Source organism: Herpailurus yagouaroundi, unplaced genomic scaffold (assembly GCF_014898765.1).
Source record: "Herpailurus yagouaroundi ecotype Mexico unplaced genomic scaffold, PumYag 187, whole genome shotgun sequence".
Taxonomy (NCBI): domain Eukaryota; kingdom Metazoa; phylum Chordata; class Mammalia; order Carnivora; family Felidae; genus Herpailurus; species Herpailurus yagouaroundi.
Window position 1 is genome coordinate 28,817,570 of NW_024412418.1, and position 24,120 is coordinate 28,841,689.

The window sequence follows — 24,120 nt, forward strand, 5'->3', positions numbered from 1 at the left end:
TTCTTTCTTTCTTTCTTTCTTTCTTTCTTTCTTTCTTTCTTTCTTTCCTTCCTTCCTTCCTTCCTTCCTTCCTTCCTTCCTTCCTTTTTTTGAATCTCATGTCTGTAGTCCTTTCAAAATAAATGAGAATTTCAGTTTCCAGATGGTTTCCTCTAATGGTTTTTAAGGAACATACATCTGAAAATTAGGACTTAGAATTGGGAAGCAAGTGAACCATATAATAGTCTAACCACCATATGAAGAACATCATTTGTCATAACCATTCAATATATCATCCATGAGCTACCATACATTTTATATTCATGAGTTTATTGAATTAAATACTAAATAATTGGCTTATATCTAAATATTAACCTTTTGAGAAATAGAATTATAATCTTTTTGAAATAGACCCTGTTTGGAGACCACATTTTATTATAGTATCATAAATCCATAATCCATTAGCAAATGTATTTAAACAGGTAAGTTTTTAAGCCTTTGAAAGACTTATGCCCCTGAGCATTACTCTTCCATTTTTCCCCCTAACTTCTCATGATCAGTTCAGGTTAGCATAATAAGAGAATGCCAGATAAATGCATGAGGCTTACAATTCTTCTGACAAATTTATTCCAAGGTTTTCTGAAATGACCCAACTTTCCCACCCACAATTTAATCCTGATAAAGTGTCAGTGAAACTAAAATAGATACAAGGCTTATTTCTGAGTAATATGGCTGACTGAACAATGTAAGTGGACAGTTATTGATTACCTGTCTAAACTGATTGACACTAATTTTAATAAGCGGGGACCTTTCTCTCTTCTTTAAGACAGTTGTTCATGAGTTCAAGACTTTATTTCTCCATTAAGACTAATAGAATGACTTGCTGACTTTTTCTAAGGCTTTCTATGGTCAGAGAAACAAATTATTATGAAAGCCCAGAAGCTGAATTGTAATTTTATAAAGATGCTTTTGGTCTTTTAATGTTTGATTTGCTGTTTGACTGCTTTCCAGATAATTAAAATGTTCTACATCCAAGCCCCAAATGTGAACTAAAGGACCTCTGAGTATTTCACCTTCAGTAATGTGGATCATTGTTAGTTATGAGATTGTATTTACTGGTGCTGTGTAAAAATAGCTGGCAAGTGAGCAAATTAACTGAAAACAAGTCTGCAAGCCAAAGAATGCAGCTTGCATTTGTGACACCAACTTGATAAGAAATTATATATATAACAAATGCATGTGTTATAAAGCCATACCTCTTCTATCTACACAATAGTTTTTGAAAATATTTTTGACAGCTAAAAATAGGATGATAAATGGGAGGTTCAAATACAGATAGTGGTTAAATCAGCCAGTTTAATGACTCTCCCTCTTTCCACTACCACCTCTGCTCCTTATTTTAATCATTGGATCATGGACCAAAAGTTGGAATGAGGGCTCCTATTGCAAACAATAGCATCAAAAATTAATACCAATTAGCTTGATCTTGAGGGGATAAAGCTCTGTAATAAAGGGATGAATCATTAGAACATGCTGAGTTGGTTTCATCTTTCTCCCTTCTGGGAACCTAGCATTTAAATGAGATGATTACATTCCAATTTGTGCTCCTGCAAAAGCAACGAATTTGATTGTATTTGTTGCTTACTTCTGAGAAGAGATCATGATAGCTAGTGTATTTCCCCATATATGATTAGTAATGAAGGTGTCCATTTTCATTTCATCTTTGCAAAGAAACAGCCTTGCCAAATGCTCCCACCTGCAAGTATGTTTACTAACTCCTCATTTTCTTCTCTAATTACTCCTTGATTGTAGGGTAAATTCTCCAAGCTGTAGTGCAAAGGAAATCATTGTCTTTTTATCACCTCCCTGGGGAATTCATTCTACTTGTTTACTGATGTGTATGGCTGACTGACTAAAGTGATTTCTAATTAGAATATATGAAATAATCATTGGTCTATCTAGAGCCATAATTAATGCATTAGGAAATTTTTACTGAGCGTTAAGATAGGTATTAGCATAAATGAGTTTATTTTATCTGCTTTGAAACACAAAGGATACCTTTTAGATACAGTGTTTACTAAAACAGAGTGATAATTTTATGGCAATTTGCTATAATCATTATTGCATGTCATTGAAAATATAGATTATTGTCTCTAGACTCCCTTCTACATAATGTACCACAGTGAAAAAAAAAAAAAAGCTGGTTTGATACCTTAGTAAAATGTAAGTGAAGGCTTAAGGAAAGAAAAAATTCAATTGTTTTTCTGTAGTGCTTTGTTGATAATTGATATGATCTTTAGTTAGCATTTTCCTGGGCTTGAGGGAAAAAAGAACCTACTAAGGAAATTTTATATTCACTTGGGAAGGTGATCAACATCTTTTGATTGCTTTAATTATATGTTTCTGGGTAGGAGATTGTAAAGTTTTGAAGCTAAGGACACAGAAGGATCAAGGGCCTCAAGGAAAAAGCTGACTGCTGGCTGCCAAGGGGTTCATAAGATGTCCTTGGTTTGGAGAATTCAGCATGGTCCAGAGGGTGGCCTTCATTCAGCCTTGTCAGTTCACAGATACAATTTTGTTAGCATATTGAGAGCATATCTGTCTTTTTGGAATGAATTCCCACAAATCAAGCTCCAGATAAATGATGTAAAAAGCAAAGGCTATCATATTGAGTTACAATGAGAAATTTAACTGTCATAAAGCTGAGCACATTTGCATCACTATGACCAGTTCATCCCCTCACTAAGAAAGTCTTCATGGGAAGTGAAATTACTGAGTTTGATTGCTGAGCACGGAAAAGGGTCGGGTCAGTCAGTGAGTTGTATGATTTTGTGTTCAGTTATCACCAGACATACTCTTTGGTGTCTTAATGAAACCATGTCCACAGGAGAGATCAGTTTACCACAGGGACTGGGCTGTGGGGGCCTGTATCAAGACACCACTTCATAGTAGATGGGAGGGGGGGGCAGGTATTACCAATGTTTACTGCTCCAACCCTTCCTTTCTGCACTTCCTTGCAAATATGCAGCTTCCTAATTGACACATTCCTCTATGGAGAAGTTAATCCCTTGGGTCAAGTCCTTGCAAGTTTTTCCATCTCTTTCCAACGTTTTTGCAAATCTTGGATCTCTGAAATTATGTAGCGACTCTACATTTTAACTATCAGAGGTCATAACTTTTTATAATTTCTTGTAGGAGAATCCATTGACCCATGTTAAATTTCTTCATATAAAAATCTTTTGAAAAAAGGAATATTCTCAGGACAGTCTCAGTTATATAATTGTTAGAACTGAAAAGTCAAAGATAATTTTGCCAAGAAGCCATTGTCGCAGCACATACACGCATGCTCTATTTTTGACACTGGCCTTCAATACTCTCCCTACTCTGCCATTTCTATACTCCTCTTTGTGGTTTTTCAGTTGCTCTCCTTTATTTCCTTTCTCTGCCCTAGCCCTCACACACATATATACCACATCAAAGAATTCAGGAGGAAGGGGCTTTACTGACGGTCAGGGTAGTCTTGTGGAAAGCTCCCTGCACCGGCATTCAGAATGCTGGAATTCTAAGTTGTAACTCTGCCACTAACCAGCACTACTCCTTGCAAAGACTTAACCTTTCCTGAACTTCAGTCTCCTTATCTTTAAAAGTGGGTTTGGACCTGGCAAAATTGTAATATGTCGTTGAAATTTCAGTGTGAAGTAATTTTGTGAATTGTTGACAATTAAGGAGGAATGAAATGCTGATGAAATTCAGGCCCTGATCTGAGAGAGACAGTGATTTGAAAGTTATGTTTCTCCCTAGAGATAGCCTTCTTTGAATGCTTATGGAAATAATCTTCAAAGTAGATTGTATCTATTATATCTGTTACTTTTGTTTGCCCCAAATTCCTTGTTTCTTTCTTCAGGAACATCCTTCCTGTGGAGAATCTAGTGTAGGAAGACTTTCCTACACAGCTCATGTCTCTTACTGATCCCAAACTACTCATTCCACTATTGTTTGGTTCCTTCTTACTTGCTTTTTAGAATCAGCCCACTTACCAGCTTCATTTCCTACCCTTTTCCTACCTCCAGCTGGAATTCACCCCATTGACTCTCTCGCTGTTCTCAGCATAACAGCCCGTGCCCTTCATGACTGAATGTCTTTGCACATGATGTTCCCTCTCTGTCCCTACCCCGTCTTCAAAATCCTGACTCAATTTCAGTAGTGAGCCATTAGCATAGCCCTCCATGACTTCCCACACAGGTAGAATCAGTCACTCTTTCTCTTTGTACCTAACCTGTACCTCCCTATAGACTCTCCAGTATAACACATCTCACCCTGCACTGAAATTACAACTGCACTGTTCAAGTAATAAGCAAAGTGCCAAGCAAAATTTCACCTGGCTTCTTACTCTTCTTCAGCAAGTCGTAGCTTATACCTATATGACTCTACAACAGATCTATTGGAAAGCATGAGCATCTAGGCTACCTAACTCTGCTATGTTTCACACATCTGAAAACCTTAGTCTCCTGAAGTTATAATGTACCAATATTCATAATTTAATTGAGCACTTACTATGTCTAAGGTGCTATATTAAAAATATATGTGCCTTATCCCATTCAATATTTCCCACTTGAGAGATAAGGAAATTAGGCTTAAAGAGTTTAGCAATTTGTTTTTTGTTTTTGTTTTTCCTGCAACCTCACTTTAATGAAATTTAGACTAGGAACCATGGTTCTGGTCTGATCTGGGTCCAGAGGTTAACCAATGACTGCTCACTCAAGCCCTTAGAGAACCTTGCTTGAGCCTGAGTCATTCTTTGTGTGGAAGGTCCTCTGAGTCTGCTCCTGTATTGATTTGAGCTGTGGTTTTGCTGCAAATTAAGACCTCTGGCAATCCTGAGGACCCAGAAAAGATAGACTCATCTTGTCCAGATCTTAACATCCCAAATTAATCTTGAAATTGAACCTTCTTTGAATCCTCTGAATCATAATGATCCTCAGGCTTCAGTTAGCCAGAAGATCAAGGAAGAACTAACTAGAGTTTAAAAGGAAAGGGGAAGGCACTTTCAGCTAGAGCAAAGCTTTGAACACTGAGAACAAGTCTGAGCCACAGTGGGTTGTGACAGCTATTGTTTGGATCAGAGAAAGCTTTTTGAATCCATGGTCAGCAGCTCTTGGTGTGAAAATAACAGCTGCCCCCACACTCTGCTAACTCCTAGCCACTCTAGCTTGTGAACATGGATAGCTCCTGTTGGAGCCAGAGCCAGCTTTTCAGAAGCATGGCCAGCAGCAGCCCCACACACTAACAGCCCCTGAATAGAATCTCCTCTGTCCTGGAGCAGTTCTTTGTTAACATTGCATTGAAAATCACTCCGCAATATAACCCCTATTCATCTGGATACTTGGCTGTTACAAAACTTTTTTTGTTTTAATATAGTAAGTCTGTCACTTTACAGCCTTTCAAAGGAGGTGTGGCATATCACGATCTCAATCAGGATTTTACAAGGAGTGTCACTGCTCTCTGGGAGAGAATGATGATGTCCTGTAGATCACATGTCCTGTAGATCACATGTCCTGTGACCATGACCTGATTCCCAGTGTCTGATCTGCTCTGCAGATCATATGATCTCCTGAATATGGATAAATATTGAATCATAACATTTCCTGACTCTGTTACGTAGCAAACAGAAGTCAGTAGAAAGACACCAGAAGTGAGGGACCAAGGAAGTGAGTTTGGCTACATCGTTTCTTACATAACCTCTGCCAGACTATTTCCTATTCATAATAAAGCACTTTTTTCTAATAGTCTGTGACTCAGACTATTGTCCCCTGCATTGTCACAGTATTATTCATAATACTTTTTGAGTGCATACTATCTGCAAGGCACTATGCTAAATGCTTTATGTGTATCATCTCATTAATTCTCATAACTTTAGTTCTGTAAGATAGATAATGATATTGGCCCAATTTTATGGCTATGACTGAAATTTAGAGAGATTAAGTAAGGAACTTACTAAATGTTATGTATGCATCAGGTGGTGGAGCCAGGAATTGTGAAACTATTCTTCCAGACACTGTGTTATATTGAGAGCTTTTCATTTTAGCCTCTTCTCTCCTTCATGACTTCTTTCAATGATGGAAACAGATTTGATTTTGAGAATATGCCTCATATGGATATTGGTGATCTCATGTCTCATTTGGTTTGTGATTTTGGCCTAGGCAAGTTTCAGCTAGAGAGTTTAGCAATTTGACCAGGGACACACAGCTAGTGACTCAGTGGAACTAAGATCCAAACTAAGTGGATTAACTTGAGTCTATGCTTACAACACAACACTGTCTTCTACTCATCAACTATACTCCTATAAACTCACTTCTCTGCATTTCCTCCTCTTTGACCTCCCCTGAATCCTTCTCTCATCCCCTTCTATTTCTACTATGCCTTCTGGAACCCTTTACAATGCAAATACCCTTATTTTAATCTTTTGATGTAAAATGTACTTTCCCTTTGTTCTAACCAAACCTGACTTCCTCTCTGTATGTCTTATTCCCCCTTGTCGCCATTTTAGGAGAAGTGCTCATCCTCCCTTAGTCCACATACCTATGGTATGGTTTCTAGAACAATGTTCCTTCTCTCTTTTGTAAAATTCCCTCTTCCTTTAATGTGTATGCTGCCATGTTCTATTACTTTTTACCCCTCCGTATTACTGTCTTCTGTTGACATACATTGATGTCTGACATTTTTTTCCTATTCAAGTATTTCTATCCTCTTCAGAGCCTTTAAAATTCTAGGTAGATAACCTATTTAACACCCAGCTCACTGTTGCTTCTCTAACTCACTCTACTGACCATCGATTCCATCCCATTTCTACCAGATACATATTAAAACATGCCATCTTGGGCCACCTTCTACCCACAAAATCTAACGATTTTATATGTCAAAGTTTAACTACAACCTTCTATCCTTCTAGGTGTCTCCAACTGACTTATTCTTCCACTGTATATGGTCCTCCATTTCCTTCATCTTCTAATGGCCAATCATTCCACCTTCTCTCAGCTTGTCAGCTCCCACCCAGTCAGGTTCTCCTCCCTACCTGCCTAGACTTCATAGTTAAATATCTGAATCACTTTCTCACTAAAGCCGTCAATTTCCAGACTCTTTTAGGTTTATGCGGCATATTTGCAGGAAATGGCAACACTAAATCATTGGTACATCTGTCCTCTCTGCATCTTGGGGCTTCTGGAGAATATTATACTGTAGTTATTATAAATGCTCATACCAGGGCAAGATAGTGGGGGGGGGTTGTTTGTTTTGTTTTGTTTTGTTTTGTTTTTAACTGAAATGTGGGGTGCCTGGGTGGCTCAGTTGGTTAAGCATCCAACTTTGGCTCAGGTCATGATCTCACAGTTTGTGAGTTTGAGCCCCGTGTCGGGCTCTGTGCTGACAGCTCAGATCCTGGAACCTGTTCTGGATTCTGTCTGCCTTTCTCTCTGCCCCTTCCCCACTCACACTGTCTCTGTCTCTCTCAAAAACAAATAAACACTAAAAAATTTTAACTGAAATGCTATACATGCACTGTAAGCACCTCTAAGGGATGTGCAGCCTGTCCCAGTTAAGATTTCCCCTTCCCCAGATCCACGTATATATTTCTTATCAAAAGATCACTGGAAAAACTCTAACTTTTCACTGTTAATTTCTATGTGGCTTTGAGAAAAAAATCTCTGCTGTTCTCTATGCCTCATAGTAAAAACTGAGGTTACTAAGTGACTTCAAAATTCATATTTTGTACGAGTTTCCTTTTCACAAGTCCATGGGAATAATTTCCCATGAACCATTAGACTTGCAGAAGAATATTTTTCCATTAAATTAATCTGATAATTGTCTCAATAATCCGCTCAGGTGTGTACCTGTGAAATGTTTGCATGTGTGTACATATATATATACATACAGATACAGAATTGTATGTAGACCAATATTTCCAAAATTTTATCTAAGCTGAAAAGCTTTGAAAACCAATGTTTACCATAATGGGAAGCTAAACCCTTTGTAGCTCTCGATTGTGTAATGTGACTGCTTTGACAACCCTTTAGGCAGTGAGATCCCATACCTTGTGGTGTGATCCCTCATCTAAATCTTCTGAAACGGAGAGAGATGTCTATGAGTTTTAATTCATACTGCAGGGCCTAAAAGTTTTAGATAATGTTTGTAATTATTAAAACAAATAGCACAATTCTAGAAAAGAAAGGTGGATAGAGACTTAGCAGGTCGGGAATGGGGAGAGAGGGAAGAGAGAAGCATGAGAACAGGAAAGAATGATCTGAGCATTGCAACCTCATGTGTTCAGGGGAGCATTGGAACAGAGGGGAATTTGTTGCATTTCATCATCATAACCAGACACTAGAGATCTTCAGTGCAAGCAGTAGGACACAGAGGAGGCTACTTGTAAAGATCACTTAATTATCAGGTAAGAATTTGTTTGGTGATCTCCAGATACAAAACATATTTATTATTTATTCAGTAAAGGCAGTTTTAGGGTTTTAGGGTTCTGCTTACCTATGTGTTTTCACAAGATCCCCAGAGCTTAGTGTTCTGGAAAAATAGAAGACGAGGAGTTCTTAGTCCTTAGCAGTTACTATCATTACTATTGTTCTCTCTGCTACACAGTTCTCCTGTGGAGTACTGGTTGTCCACCATCTGTTGGGCACTGCTTCTCTGAATAAGCTACATAGATAAATTCTGCACTGTGGTCCTTTTCTGATTATAAGCTCAGCCATGGTCTGACTCATGCTACTGCTAGGGTAGTAGCCATTAATTTCCATCTTCCACAGATATCCACATAGCCAGCACCCCCTTAAAATAACAAAGGAGTAAACCCTAGATCTCCATTTATTTTCCGGAATTCGAGTGGTAAGCAGTGGAGATGTTATTTGAACCTAAGGGACTCCAAGACTCATACTCTTATCCACAGCTAGATAGCATAAATCTGAAGGGTTGAGGCATTCTGTCTCTTCTCTACAAGTCCAAAGGAACTATAATAGATATGTTCAAATTGACGATTTTAAGACCTACTTTCTTAGCAAGTTTCAAATTTGCAATAGTGTTAACTATGGTCATCACACTGTATGTTAAATCTCCATAACTTATTTATTTTATAACTGAAAGTTGGTACCTCTTGACACCCTTCACTCATTTTGCCCACCCCTCACTCCGTGCCTCTGGCAACCACCAATCTGTTCTCTGTTTCTAGGAGTTAGTTAGTTAGTTAGTTAGTTAGTTAGTTAGTTAGTTAGTTTTAGATTCCACATATAAGTGAGAGCATAGGGTTATTTGTCTTCTTCTGACTTACTTCACTTAGCATAATGCCCTCAAGTTTCATCCATATTGCCATAAATGGCAAGATCTCATTCTTTTTTATGGCTGAGTAGCACTCCATTTATGTACACACCACATTTTCTTGAGCCATTCATCCATTGATGGACACTTAGCTTGTTTCCATATCTTGGCCACTGTAAATAATGCTGCAATGAACATGGGGGTGCATATAATTTTCTGAATTCATGTTTTCATTTTCATCTTTAAAAGAGGCTCATAAAGAAGTTTTAATAAAAAATATTTTTTCATTAATTATTTCTTCTCTCAGGAGCTCCCTGGAACTCCTTATACCACTATTCTGGAAGTCAGCTCTATGAGAAATTAATATTAATTGAGAAATTATGCTTTTAAGCACTGAAATAAGATCTTTTCATCCTTTATATCTTTTAATACTTAAAACAATCCTAAGAAGTAGCTACTAATATTATTCCTATTGTATAGAGGAGGAGGCTAAGCCCACAGATGTTAAGTCATTTGCCTGAGCTCCTTTGGGTGCCAGACTTCTGACTTGCACCCAGGATGATCCATCCTAATCCCCATATTTCTGGTCACATCATCACTGCTGCCTCCCATGCTCTACTACTCTGCCTTAAGAGTTAATTCTAAGAGTGAGGGAAAGAAAGATATAACTAATGGACATATTCAGTGCCAGGGTTTTTCCATGAATGGGTTGTTCTGTGGAACTTGCCTGTGCCACAAGAACTTAACTGAGTGGTTTCTGGGGAAGCCAAGCCAGCTGCTGGGAAATTGTGCCCTTGTTTGGAGAATCAGGTCCCTTTTTTATTTCTGCCAGCAGTCTTTGGGGTTTCTATATTCTGATTTGATTCTGCATTCAACGTATAATTGCAATACAAGATTGAAAATGCTGTTTACAATGTAATTCTAAAGTAGTTTATACTTTTGCATAATTGAAATGGCTTGCTTGAAACAGCTCACTGCACCCAAATATGCCTACTTAGCTAAGCAGGAGGACTTCCAAGTCTATTCTTTACAAAACATTAGAGCAACTAGACGGAGTGTACCCTGTTTCTGGCTGAGTGTCTCTAGTGTTCTTATGTCAAGGTTGTCCAGTTTAGGGTGATCATTCCTTCCTGTTCATTAGCATAGTATTGTAGGAAGGTGCATTTATGACTTTATTAATGAAAACCACTCCTTAATTGAAGACAATTGTCAAAATACGTCAAAAATTTTAGAGTTTTCCAGATGCAAGTTTTTTCATCACTTCTCAAAGACAGCCCAACAGTTCATATTGCCAACATAAAATTATAATCTTTGCTGGGATGAATTCTCCACCTTTTTTCAAAATACACTTCATGGAAATAAGTGATATGGATATTCTGTAGTCTTGTCTAGTTTCTTTTTCTCTTCAAGATTAGTTTCCATGCAGTTTCAGCCTCTAAACCTTAATAAACAGATATGTCTTGGTCACCAAAGATTTATAGAACACCATGAACACCATGCTAAGCACCGGAAAAAAAATACCATGTAAAACATTGTCCTCAACCTCCAGATCACTGATGTGATGTTAGTTTTAGGAAGATAGCAGCATATGTTTGAAAGAAGTTCAAAGTTCAAATTCCAGCTTTAATACTTACTAATGACAGGACTTTCAGCAAGTTATTTAACCTTTCTGAGTCTTAATTTCTTCATCAATAAAATGAGCCACACTAATAATTATTTTGAAACTATTTATGATTTAAGCAATTTGTATAAAATTTATGTAAAAATTAGCACCATATCAGACACAGAGTAGAGTGTATACTTCTGGTGATAATGATAATAGTGATGTAATAATCATCTTTATTATTTTATATACATATATGTGTATATATATATATATGCATATATATATACACACACACATATGATGAATACTATACATTTTCAATGGCAATGCCAAATTCAAAGCTAATTTCAGGTTCTGAGTTTTTAAATATATTAATGCATAAAAATATAAGTGATAAGATTAAATATTTTTAACTTCAAATAACTAATACTATTTATGCATGAAATGCTGGTGGGTATAAATCAAAGCATCCAACTTTCGTTTATCAAGTTAACCCGAAGTTAATCTGATTACACATCTGAGAGTCTAAGGAATGACAGTGGAAAGGGATGGAATATTGATATTTAGTAAGATGTAGAAATCATAAGAAGACGTTAAAAATAACACTAGAGCAGACGTTTGGTTACTGAGGACCTCGGATTTCAGTTGAGACTCTAATTATTTCTAGCTTTGTGACTTAAGCACCTAATTAAATCTCCTTCTTCCTCAGTTTCCTCATTTTGAGAAAAGGTGTAATATGTATAAAATGCTCAACATGGGACCTGAAAAGAGTAACTGCTCAAAAATTGGGAATTCTTATTCTCTTAGCTATTTTTTACATTATTAATTGGATTGAAATTTGGTTTGGGGCGCCTGGGTGGCGCAGTCGGTTAAGCGTCCGACTTCAGCCAGGTCACGATCTCGCGGTCCGTGAGTTCGAGCCCCGCGTCAGGCTCTGGGCTGATGGCTCGGAGCCTGGAGCCTGTTTCCGATTCTGTGTCTCCCTCTCTCTCTGCCCCTCCCCCGTTCATGCTCTGTCTCTCTCTGTCCCAAAAATAAATAAAAACGTTGAAAAAAAAAAAAAAGAAATTTGGTTTGCATTTCTGACCAAGAAACATCAATCAAAATATATCCCTGGGTTTCATAGGTTCAGAAACTCGGGCAGTGATAGATGGGTACCAAAAACTGGATTAAGATGCCCTCATGAGATATCTAGTGAAAAGTGACACTGTGCCAGACTCCTGAGCCACAGGCACTGTGAGAAGAAATTAATTTTTGTGTTGTTTTAAGAAACTAAGCTAGTGGTAATTTGTTATGCAGCAAAAGAAAATTAATACAAAGCTCACGACAAAGAAGTGCAGATTTGCTATGTTGGACTTCACATTTAAAGACCTGAATAGGTGTAAATGTACCATAACTGAGCATTTGTATGTGCATTATACGTTTTTAATTAGAACATGATGAATTTCTCATACACCTAATAAACCAAGGCCTCATAAATGTGCATATATGTGAAGTAGGTTTGACTTCTACCTTCCAAGGAGCTAAGAAGTTAGTGGGTGGAATACACATGGTCCTAAATTTAAAAATATACAAAGTGGGGTGCCTGGGTGGCTCAGTTGGTTAAGCATCCAACTTCGGTTCAGATCACGATCTCACAGTTCGTGGGTTCAAGGTCCGCATTGGGCTCTGTGCTGACAACTCAGAGTCTGGAGCCTGCTTTGGATTCTATGTCTTCCTGTCTGTCTCTCTTAAAAATAAACAAGCATTAAAAAACTTTAATAAAAAATATACAAAGTGAACAATTAAGGTAGGACAGAAAAGGTGCTGAGTATGTACTAAGGAAGGAGGTATCCATTTTCCTAAGCTACCAGGTAAGACAGTGGCTCCATAATATAGATGAAAGACTCAAAAATCAGACTCCAGACACACTGCAATGACTAGAGGCTTCTCTTCTGGGCTTTACTTTCATTTCCACAGAAATCACTTATACCACATTTCAATTTGTGAACAACAAAGCACATCTTTGTTCCAATTTGGGGGGGGGGATATTCAGTAAATGTATTATTGGCCTGAAATCATAAGAGTAATAGATTAATTCACCATCCCTTTTGGCTTGCATAAGAGCCCAAATGCAACAGAATCTGATGTCATAATAAAAAATTATATAAATAATACTGAAAAAGCACTGCCCATGGAAAATAATATAAACCGTCATATGTGAAGGGTGCTACCCTAATTTCTGAAACTCCTTCTTTATTCTTCTCATTTTCAGTGGAATCTAATTATATGCCCCTGAATGATAGGCATTCTAGGAAAAGGGTGGAAAATGGCAATAAAAAGCTTATGTGGCACTAATGGATGCAATTCATGTTTAACCCTCCCTCCCCCCCATTAATTTCCAAATCATGGAGTTGCAGTAATTTATGATCATTACTGTACAATTTAGTGCTGCTTCCCCATGCCTTAACATAATGCTTGCTCCTCCTAACCTCACTTACCAGGATGAAAACAATGAGAAGGCTAACAATCCTGCATGAGAATGTGCATTTAACAGGAATAAATTGGCAATCCTATTGGGGTTTTCGCTTTACACAAAGAGCTGAGATTTTCATGCTAGGGGAAAAAAAGGTAACAACTCATTTGGAAATTCTAGTTTCTAAATAGATTATGATTTGGAAGAGGCAGAAAATCTATCATTTCTAAAAACTATTTGTAAAGAAATGGTCAAGAAGTCAGTTCATTCTTTCATGCATCCATTCAACCTACATCCATTTCTACATATAACATCTGCTGAGGATAAACTCTGCTGGCTGTTGAAAAGATAAATATGGCTAAGATATGTTTCCTATCTTTAAGAGCTCTCAATTAAGAGGAGAGAATTATGTGCCCATATTACTAAGACCAAAATGATAGGAACTATATGGAATTTGAGGGCACAGGAGGCATATACTTGATTCAGACTGGGAACGGAAAGAAAGGCTATTTTGTGTAGAAAGTGCTCCCTAGGAGCTTTTAGGCATGCCTACCATGACAATATAGGATCACTAGAATGGGTTTCAGGGGAGCTGAGGATAATTATTTTACAGCTATGGTAGCTCAATGTGCCTTTTGTGTAAAACTGACTAGAAAGGATTGGGCAGATGATTGGCTTCCATGACCAGAGTCAAACAAGCAAGGGATATGTGCTATTCTTAAGTATCATCCAACATTTAGAATAGGGGAAGAAACTCAGCCTAGCTTTGTCTGGGACAGTGGTTGTGCTCTCCAGAGGGTGTTACCTAACTCAACCCTGGGGAGATGGGACATGAGTTACTTATTGCATAAGAAGCAATATGAGTTGGGTCACTGGAATAAAATAATAAATAGGGAATGTTTGAGTTTTAATACAAAGAGAATTAAGTCTATTGACACACCAACAGATGAACAGGGAAAGAAGAGCTAGTTCATGGAAGTTAAGAGGCACTCAAATCACTCCAACTAAACATGAACTAAGCAAAAAACAGCGTCCTATCTATGCAAATACAGTTTTAAATGAACTTCCCCCTTGTAACCATAAGCCCTTCATATATTTAAAAAATAAAGAATGGCTTCTCACTCCTCAGTATGTAGTCTCTTAAACACAGAATAACCTAGGGTAGTGGCAGGCTAAAAGGTCCAGGGGTCCTTAAGTGGTGCCAGAGATTGGAATGCTGAAAGCAGCCCCCACTCCAAATCCAGATCATTACTACATATATACTACAAATTTTACCTGACTGATAAGTTATAAGAAAAAGGAAATATAAAATGAACTTAATGATAACCATTAGGGATACCTCATTCAAGAAAAAGAGGCATTGAAACATGAATTCTAAGAAAACTGTGGCCAGACTAAACTAAATCAAATATCCTGTTGGCTGATTCAAACAAGGTATATGTATTAGGTTAGCTTTCCTAGACAGAACCAGAGATGGGGATTCTGCCACAAATGATTCTCTTGGGTTTTTTGTTTGTTTGTTTTGTTTTGTTTTGTTTTTGAGGTTTTATTTTATTTTTTTAATATATGAAATTTATTGTCAATTAGTTTCCATACAACACCCAGTGCTCATCCCAAAAGATGCCCTCTTCAATGCCCATCACCTACCCTCCCCTCCCTCCCCCCCCCCCATCAACTCTCAGTTTGTTCTCAGTTTTTAAGAGTCTCTTATGCTTTGGCTCTCTCCCACTCTAACCTCTTTTTTTTTCTTCCCCTCCCCCATGGGTTTCTGTTAAGTTTCTCAGGATCCACATAAGAGTGAAAACATATGGTATCTGTCTTTCTCTGTATGGCTTATTTCACTTAGCATCACACTCTCCAGTTCCATCCACGTTGCTACAAAGGGCCATATTTCATTCTTTCTCATTGCCACGTAGTACTCCATTGTGTATATAAACCACAATTTCTTTATCCATTCATCAGTTGATGGACATTTAGGCCTTTTCCACAATTTGGCTTTTGTGCTGATATAAACATTGGGGTGCAAGTGCCTCTATGCATCAGTACTCCTGTATTCCTTGGGTAAATTCCTGGCAGTGCTACTGCTGGGTCGTAGCATAGGTCTATTTTTAATTTTTTGAGGAACCTCCACACTGTTTTCCAGAGTGGCTGCACCAGTTTGCATTCCACTGTTGGTGGGAATACAAATGATTCTCTTGTGCAACAGAGTGCTTTTGGGAGAAAACTTTAAGGAAGTCAAGGTGAGAGAAGATGAGCAAAATGGCGGTTGACTTTAGCTTCCTTTGGGCCAAAGATAAATGCTTAGTAAAACTCACTTTAGTCTATATTTTTGATACAACTAGAATTCTGACCTCATCACCACATAATTCTTTAATTAATTAATTAATTTAGAGAGAGCACAAGTGGGGAAGGGATAGAGAGAGAAAGGATCCCAAGCAAGCTTCACGCTGTCAGCATGGAGCCTGATGTGGGGCTTGAACCCACGAACCATGAGATCATGACCTGAGCTGAAACCAAGAGTCAAACACTTAACTGACTAAGCCACCCAGGCGCCCCACTACATAATTCTTTTTAATAATACCAGTCAATATCTATATTTTACTGTTAAACTCTTCAAATCTTCTTATGGAAGCAGGATATAAATACTAAAAATATTATATAAATATTTTTCCTAAATACATATACATTTTTATATGCTACATAGTTTTATATACACATTATATAAGTATAATTTTTCAAGTAGGCTCCATGCCCAGCATGGAGCCCAACATGGGGCTTGAACTCACGATCCTAAGGATTAAGACCTAAGCTGAGATCAAGAGTTGGACACTTAACCAACTTAGCCACCCTGGCCTGGTGCCCCTATACTTATTTTTGTATATATTTGTAAATACAAAACTTTTATATTTGTAGTTGGTTATACAAAACAAATACATTTTTGCACATATAAATATATATATATATATACTTATAAATGTACTCATGTTAATTTAAAACTGTATAAATATATACATATATACTCTAAAATGGGTCATCAGATTAACAAAATTTAGCTTCAATGTAAAAGAATGTTTGCACTCTCATCCCAAGTCTGTTTTTGCAAGAATTAGAAGTTTTCATCAAATAAGTCTTTACTGAAAACCTCAAAAATATTAATATACCCATGTTTTTATTAATCAGCAAAGCCGAACGATGCAGGATTTTCCACTTAGTGTATAGACAAACTGATGGGTACATGGATGGAAAAATTGATTGTTTGTTTTATTCATTTAGTAATTAAGAAATACTGAAAGTCCATTGCTAGACTCAGAAATTAAAAATGAGTAAGTCTCTGCCTTGCCTTTGAGGAGCTCAGTATAGTGGGAAAGTTAGAAAGTGATCAAGTATAATTAATGGTGTTAAATGCAAAAGAGCCTCTGCGATGCAAGCACAGAGAATATTAGTAGTTACCAATTAATCCCCCATTAGATGCAATAATAATAGCTATGAATTGATGTACTTTTACTAGGAATCAGGGCTAAATCCTTTATCTGAGTTAATCTCAGATACCCTGTACAATAATCTTATGGAATTAGCTACTGAAAGTAAGTAAATTTAGCAATGTTAAGTAATTTGCTTAGAGTCAAACTGCTTGTATTTGTTGCAAAAATAGTTCTGTCTTCTGCAATCAAAGACATCTCCCTGGAGAGAAGATATTTGATCCAGGTTTTTAGATATAAATAACAACTTTCCTAAATATGAGGTTGGATTCCAATGAAGACTGGATAAAAATACACTGTAAACTTTTAATGTACAGCTAGATAAAGGTTTGGTGTTAATATGGATATATTTAGCTTTCCACTGACCTTTCTTTTTCTTTTTTTTTAAGATATAATTGACATTCTATTGGTTTCATGTGTACAACAATGGTTCGACATTTGTATTTACTGCAAATTGATCACAATAATAAGTGTAGTTACCGTCTGTTACCATAGACTGTTAATACAACATTATTGACTACATTCCCTATGTTGCACATTACATTCCCATGACTTATTTATTTTATAACTGGAAGTTTTTACTTTTTGATCCTCCTCACTCTTTTTACCACCTCAATGCCCTTCTCCTCTGGCAACCACAAGTTTTTTCTCTGTATGTAGGAGTCTTGGTTTGGTTTGGTTTTGTATTCCACTTAGAAGTTAAATCATGTGGTATTTAACTTATTTCACTTAGTATACTGCCCTATACTATACCATGTTGTTACAGATGGCAATATTTAATTCTTTTTATGGCTCAGTAGAATTCTATTACATATATTATATATATATAATATACATAAAGCTATATATATTATATTCCATTATATATAACTATAATACAATATATATAATATAATATAATATAATATAATATAATCACATTTTCTTTATCCATTCGTCTATTGATGGACACAGGTTGTTTCCATATCTTAGCTATTATAAATAATAAATGGACATACAAGTATATATATGTTTCTGAATTACAGTTTTCATTTAAGTTGGATAGATACTAGAAGTGGAATTGCTGGATCATATGGTAGTTCTAGTTTTAATTTTTTGAAGCTCCCTAGTATTTTCCACAGTGGTTGCACCAATTTACATTCCCACCAACAATGTACAAGGGTTTCCTTTTCTCCATATCCTCTCCAGCACTTGTTATTTCTTGTCTTTGTGATAATAGCCCATTCTGATAAATGTGAGGTAATATCTCATTGTGGTTTGATATGCATTTCTCTGATGATTAGTGATGTTGAGCATCTCTTCATGTGCCAGTTGGCCACCTATATGTTCTCTTTGGAAAAATGTCTATTTGGTCCTTTGCCCATTTTTTAATCAGATTGTTTGGGTTTGTTTTTCTGTTGTCATTGAGTTGTATGAGTTCTTAATATGTTTTGGATTTTGTCCTCTTATTGGATACATGATTTGCAAATACCATCTTCCATTCAGTAGGCTGCTTTTACATTTTGTTGATTATTCCCTCGGCTGGGCAGGAGCCTTTTAGTCTAATGCAACCCCATGTATTTGTTTTCACTTTTGTTGCCCTTGCCTTTAGAGTCTGATCCAAAACAAACACACACATTGCTAAGACTGATGTCAAGGACCTTACAGACTATGTTTTCTTCTAGAATTGTTTTGGTTTCATCACTCTGTGTGTTCTTAGTTCTGAAGTGAGCCTCTTGTAGGCAGCATATAGAGGAGTTATGTTTTCTAATCAACCACTCTGTGTCTTTTTGATTAGAGAATTTAGTGCATTTACATTGAAAGTAATTATTGATAGGCATGTACCATTGTCATTTTATTATTTGTTTCTGGCTATTTTTATAATTTTGTCTGTTCCTTTTTTCTTCTTTTTCTTTCCTTCAGTTTTGATAACATTCTTTGGTGTTATGTTTAGCTTCCTTTCTTATTTTCTTTTATGCATTTTCTATAACTTTTTCTTTGTGGTTAATATGAGGTTTACATATACTGTCTTATGTATTTAACCATCTATTTTAAGTTGGTAGCAATGTAAATTTGAATACATTCCAAAGCTCTACATTTTTAATTTTCCCTCATATTTTAAGTTTTTTATGCACTTACATCTTTTTATTTTAAGTATCCCTTAGCTAATTATTATAGTTTTAGTAAATTTTACTACTTTTGTCTTTTGACTTTCATTCTAGCTTAATGTTGAAAAAAATTTCAACCAAGGATAATCCACCTGGCTACGTTTCTTCCTTTCAGCACTTTGAACATGTCATACCATTCCCTTTGGCCTGTGAAGTTGTTGCTGAAAAATCAGCTAATGGGGTTTCTCTTATATTTAACAATTGTTATTCTCTTTCCTTCCCTAAAATTACCTCTTTTTCTTTAATTTTGACATTTTAATTATATTTTCTTGATGTGGATTTCCTTGGGTTCATCTTATTTGGAATTTTCTGGGCTTTCTGGGCCTGTATGTCTGTTTTCTCCCCCAGATTAGGAAGGCTTTCACTACTTCTTTTTTTCTGGGACACCTATAATACAAATGTCACTCCACTTGATGTTGTTCCTAGATCCCTCAAGTTATCTTCTCTTTAAAATTTCTTTTTCTTTTTGATGTTCTGTCTGGGTGAGTTATGTTGCTTTATCTTCCAGCTCCTTGATCCATTCCTCTGCTTCATCCAGTCTGCTATTGGACCTCTCGTGTATTTTTCAGTTCAGTTGTTATATTCTTAAGTTTTGAGACTTCTGTTTGGTACTTTCTTATATTTCTGGCCCTTTACTGAAGTTCTCATTATGTTTACCCATTCTTTTTCCAAGCCTGAGCATTACATTGAACTTTTTATCATTCTCCATTTTACCTGTCTCCATTTTATTAAGGTCTTTTTCTGAGGTTTTATCTTATTCTCTCATTTAGAACATATTATATGTCTCATTTTGATTATCAACATTTGTTTCTATGCATTAGGCAAAAGAGCTACCTCTCCCAGCCTTGAAGGAGGGACCTTGTAAAGAAGATGACTTAGAAGCACAATCCTCCTGGCCCCCAAAACCAGGTGCTTAAGGGGCATCCTCTGTGTGGGCTTTGCATAGCCATCAACTGTGGCAGAGCCGTGGTTGCAGGGGAGCAGGGTGTGCCCGGCAGTGCTAGCAGTTTGGAGGGAGATTGCCAAAATAGTGCCCAACAACACCAACTCTATAGCAAGATAGAATGAGAGAGGAAAATGGCACCCACTAGCACTTTTTTTGCCGAGAGAATCCCAAAAACTTCTTGCTTACCCACCAGTTGCATTAAGATTAATAAGTGTTACGTTAAATGTTGTCTTTCCATATGTGAATTTATATATACAAACCTAAAAATAATTATATTATTATTATATTATTATATATACTAAATATTATTTTAAGATAATTATAAATATAAATCTATAGATTCACCATGTTATATCTAAAGAATGTGAAGTTCATCAATTCATTCTCATCCTGCCTAGAAAATATAAGCACCCAAGGCTTTACTTCCAATCTTCCATCTTTCATTTTATGGTTGCCTAGTATTTTAGTTTGTTTTTTCTTTTATTTTTATTTAGATGTATATTTAATTTTCACTCACAGATTGAAACCCAAGGCTCCAATTTTTATTTTATGCCTATTTCCTCTCATCACCAAATTGTACACAAATGCATACCAATATATAACTGCAGGGTAAGATTTATTTTGTTTTCACTATATAGTTAGTAGATTTATTTCATGAATATATATTAATAAATCAAGTTTATAAGATGAATTTTTATAGACTTTTATTTTTATATATTTTAAATCAACTTTTATTCTTAAAGTAATACATGCAGATGGTTTAAAAACTTAAATAATACACAAAAGCTTCTAACAAATATAGCTATTCCCATCACTCTCCTACTCCTGCCTTTGGAAATGCTCCTTCTAATTATTTCTTTGGATTGCCTCTTCTCTTATTTACTTTTTAAATTGTGAACACATGTACACACACACACACACACACACACACACACACACACACTCATCTCTTGAATTATCTACCATACTGATTGGCACAGTATTATGGTATAAGGTAACAATATCTTACCTTTCTTATGGCTATAATTCCCTCCCTCACCCATCCAATATAATTAATTGTATTATAACTGTTAGTTAAGTTAATATTTGGTGTTTTAATTATAACTTTTTTTTTTAATTGATGAAGCAATTTGCCTTTCTTGAACATCTTTTGAATACTTACTGGAGTTAGTGACTTTTTAATTTTCTTATGCTTATTGCCAAATATCTTCACTCCATCCACTAATTCTGTAAAAAACGTTTGAGGTAGTATTTCAAGAGTCAGATCTGTCAGGTAAGATAGTCACTCAGAAATAAACTCCTTAACTACTCCATTCTCCTGCTACAAAGGTGACTTAAAAAAAATAGATGACTTTTTCTACCCTCATGCTGGATGGATATTTGGGCTGGATTTTAGATTCTAGGTTGAAAAACAATTTTCTGTCCAAATTTTTAATATGTGGCTTTACTGTCTTTAGGTTTCTGACTTTAAGAAGTCAGAAACTGGGGGCGCCTGGGTGGCGCAGTCGGTTGAGTGTCCGACTTCAGCCAGGTCATGATCTCGCGGTCCGTGAGTTCGAGCCCCGCGTCGGGCTCTGGGCTGAAGGCTCGGAGCCTGGAGCCTGTTTCCGATTCTGTGTCTCCCTCTCTCTCTGCCCCTCGCCCATTCATGCTCTCTCTCTCTCTGTCCCAAAAATAATAAATAAACGTTGAAAAAAAAAAAAAAGAAAAAGAAGTCAGAAACTGTTCTTATTTCTTTGGGGTCCTATGATAGCACAAATCTCTATCTTTTCTCCTTAGTCATCTCAGGTTGGATGGAGCTGATGAAAGGTTATAGAAAAGTTTGGATTAGTCAAGTAGAGAGTGAATTCCAAAAGATTTAAAAATTGACTAAAATGGAAATAGAGTATGAGGTAAACAAGAGATGTAGAAAAGTACCATTACCTTTATTACCAATAACACTGAAATAGGAGACTGTGGCTTAGGTTTATGTGTGGCAACAATCACTTTCCTAATAATAAACCCAGCGAGTAAACATATTTACATGCCCCTTCATAACTGTGCTAAAAAATAATTCTCCTATAACTTGGAACACGGGGAGGGGGGGCAAAGACAGGGTTTCTGATGGAAACTAGCTCCCAAAGAAAAAGGGAAGAGGAAGAAGTGAGGCCATGCATGCCCAGATAATATTCCTAAATATACATTCGAACTTCACTCCCTTCCCCAAGATATGATTAAAATGAGGAGGCAGAGAAAAACCCAAATTTACATTAAATGTTGTCCTTCCATATATAAATTAGTTTCCTAGAGCAGCTACAACAAATGATCACAAACTCGGTGGCTTAAAACAACAGAAATTTAATCTCTTACAGTTCTAGAGGTCAGAAGTCTTAAATCCAGATGTCAGTAGGGCTGCAGTTTCTCTGAAGGAAGGCTCCACTGAGAGTAATTCCTCTCCCTTGGTAAATGGGTATGAGAACACCTTGCCAAGAGAGACCTGTCTTTTTTGAGATGTTTTGATATACCTTCTTCTGTGTAGATGCTGAGCCCCCAGAGTCTGAAAATGGACCTGTCGATGCCTAGACTTTAAAGAAGTCAGGAACTCTCTGTTTGAGACTGGCAGAGAGATTTGTTTTGCATTTAAAGGAAGAACAAGTGGGAAGGAAGAGGCTTATATTGGCATGAAGCAACAAGAGGGGAAAAGACACCACGGCAGTGGTGATGGAGTGGAGGGCTATGAGAGACCTTGAGGGAGAGAGAAATGACCAAGGAGATTTTGTGGTTCTTAACTGTGGTGTATGTTGTGATGTTGTCCTACCTCATCTCCTTAGGGGAATCTCAGTAAAGTCTACAGTGGCATTCGTGTATCAGGGGACAGAGGGTTTTTCTGGAAAAAACAAGGAGGTGGTAAGCTTTGGTTCCAGACTGGCACGAAGTTAAATCAGAGACTATTCACTTGGAAGCAGGAGTCAGAGGACAAGGTGACACTGATTCTGGGGACCAATAGCAACAAAGTTTAAACTAGAATGACTCATATATAAGATCATGGAAATATCCTTGTAGAAGGACAAAGTAGAAATTTTCTTTGTCTTTGAATTGCCAATCAATCAGTCAATCAAACTTATGCCTAACAAAATCAACATGAAGATTTTCTATCACAATTGTGGGCACATAAAAGGAATTCATTATTAATCTTCTTCTAATTTTATACCAGGATAAAATAGCAGCTGATGAAACCAGCTTAGAGTCCATAGCTTAGCTTTTTAGTAAAATCCTTGCCAGTTACTTAAAAGCTCTGCAATTTCCCATGTGTCTCCATGAACCCAAATATCCCGGTTTTTTTGTGTCTGAACTAAAGCATCGAACTAATGGTGGAGGGAGTTGCTTAATATTACACTTTATTACTGCTACGTTTTCTTGATCAGCAGCAGCAAATACAACACTCTGCTGTAATGCCACTATATTTTACTGGTCAGCCTAATTTTTTCTTACTACAAATTCTTTCTTACTTTCAAATTCTCTCTTCTCAAACTTCTACCCTTCCCAACTTGTCACTCATCCTCAGTGGATTTCCTTACGTACTCTTTGGGAAAAATCAAAGTCATCACATAAAAGCTCCCTCAATTTCTTGCTATCACAACCTTAAATTTAACTACTTCTAAACCCATTACTTCCTTAGCTTTTCCTATTAAAATAAATCTATCTATTTCATCCTTTCTACCCTTTTTGGGAGGTTGTCTTCTCCTGCCTTTTCTGGATATCTGCAGTTTCAATTTTCTCTAATTTTAGTTTATCCCTATTAATGTGTTCTTCCTGTTGGTATTTGAAAATGCTCAAAATCAAAACTAAACAAAATAAAACCTACCCCATTTCCCTTTTCTTCCACTTTATCTATATCTTTCTGTTAAGAGCCAAATATTTGAAAAATATCTGTGCTTTATATCTCCAAAGTTTTCACCAACATCATATATCTCAATTTATTTGAAATGGTATCTGCTTCAACAATCAATTCCCAGTGATGCTGTCCCCTGAGTTCCTGATGAGCTGGAGTTAATCAGGCTCCTAATTTGTGCCCTCATTGCATCATGTAACTTTTATTTATTGTTCATAACCCAGTTTCATATTATGTGTGTATTTGTTTGACTTTTTTTTTTATTTATATATGAAATTTATTGTCAAATTGGTTTCCATACAACACCCAGTGCTCATCCCAAAAG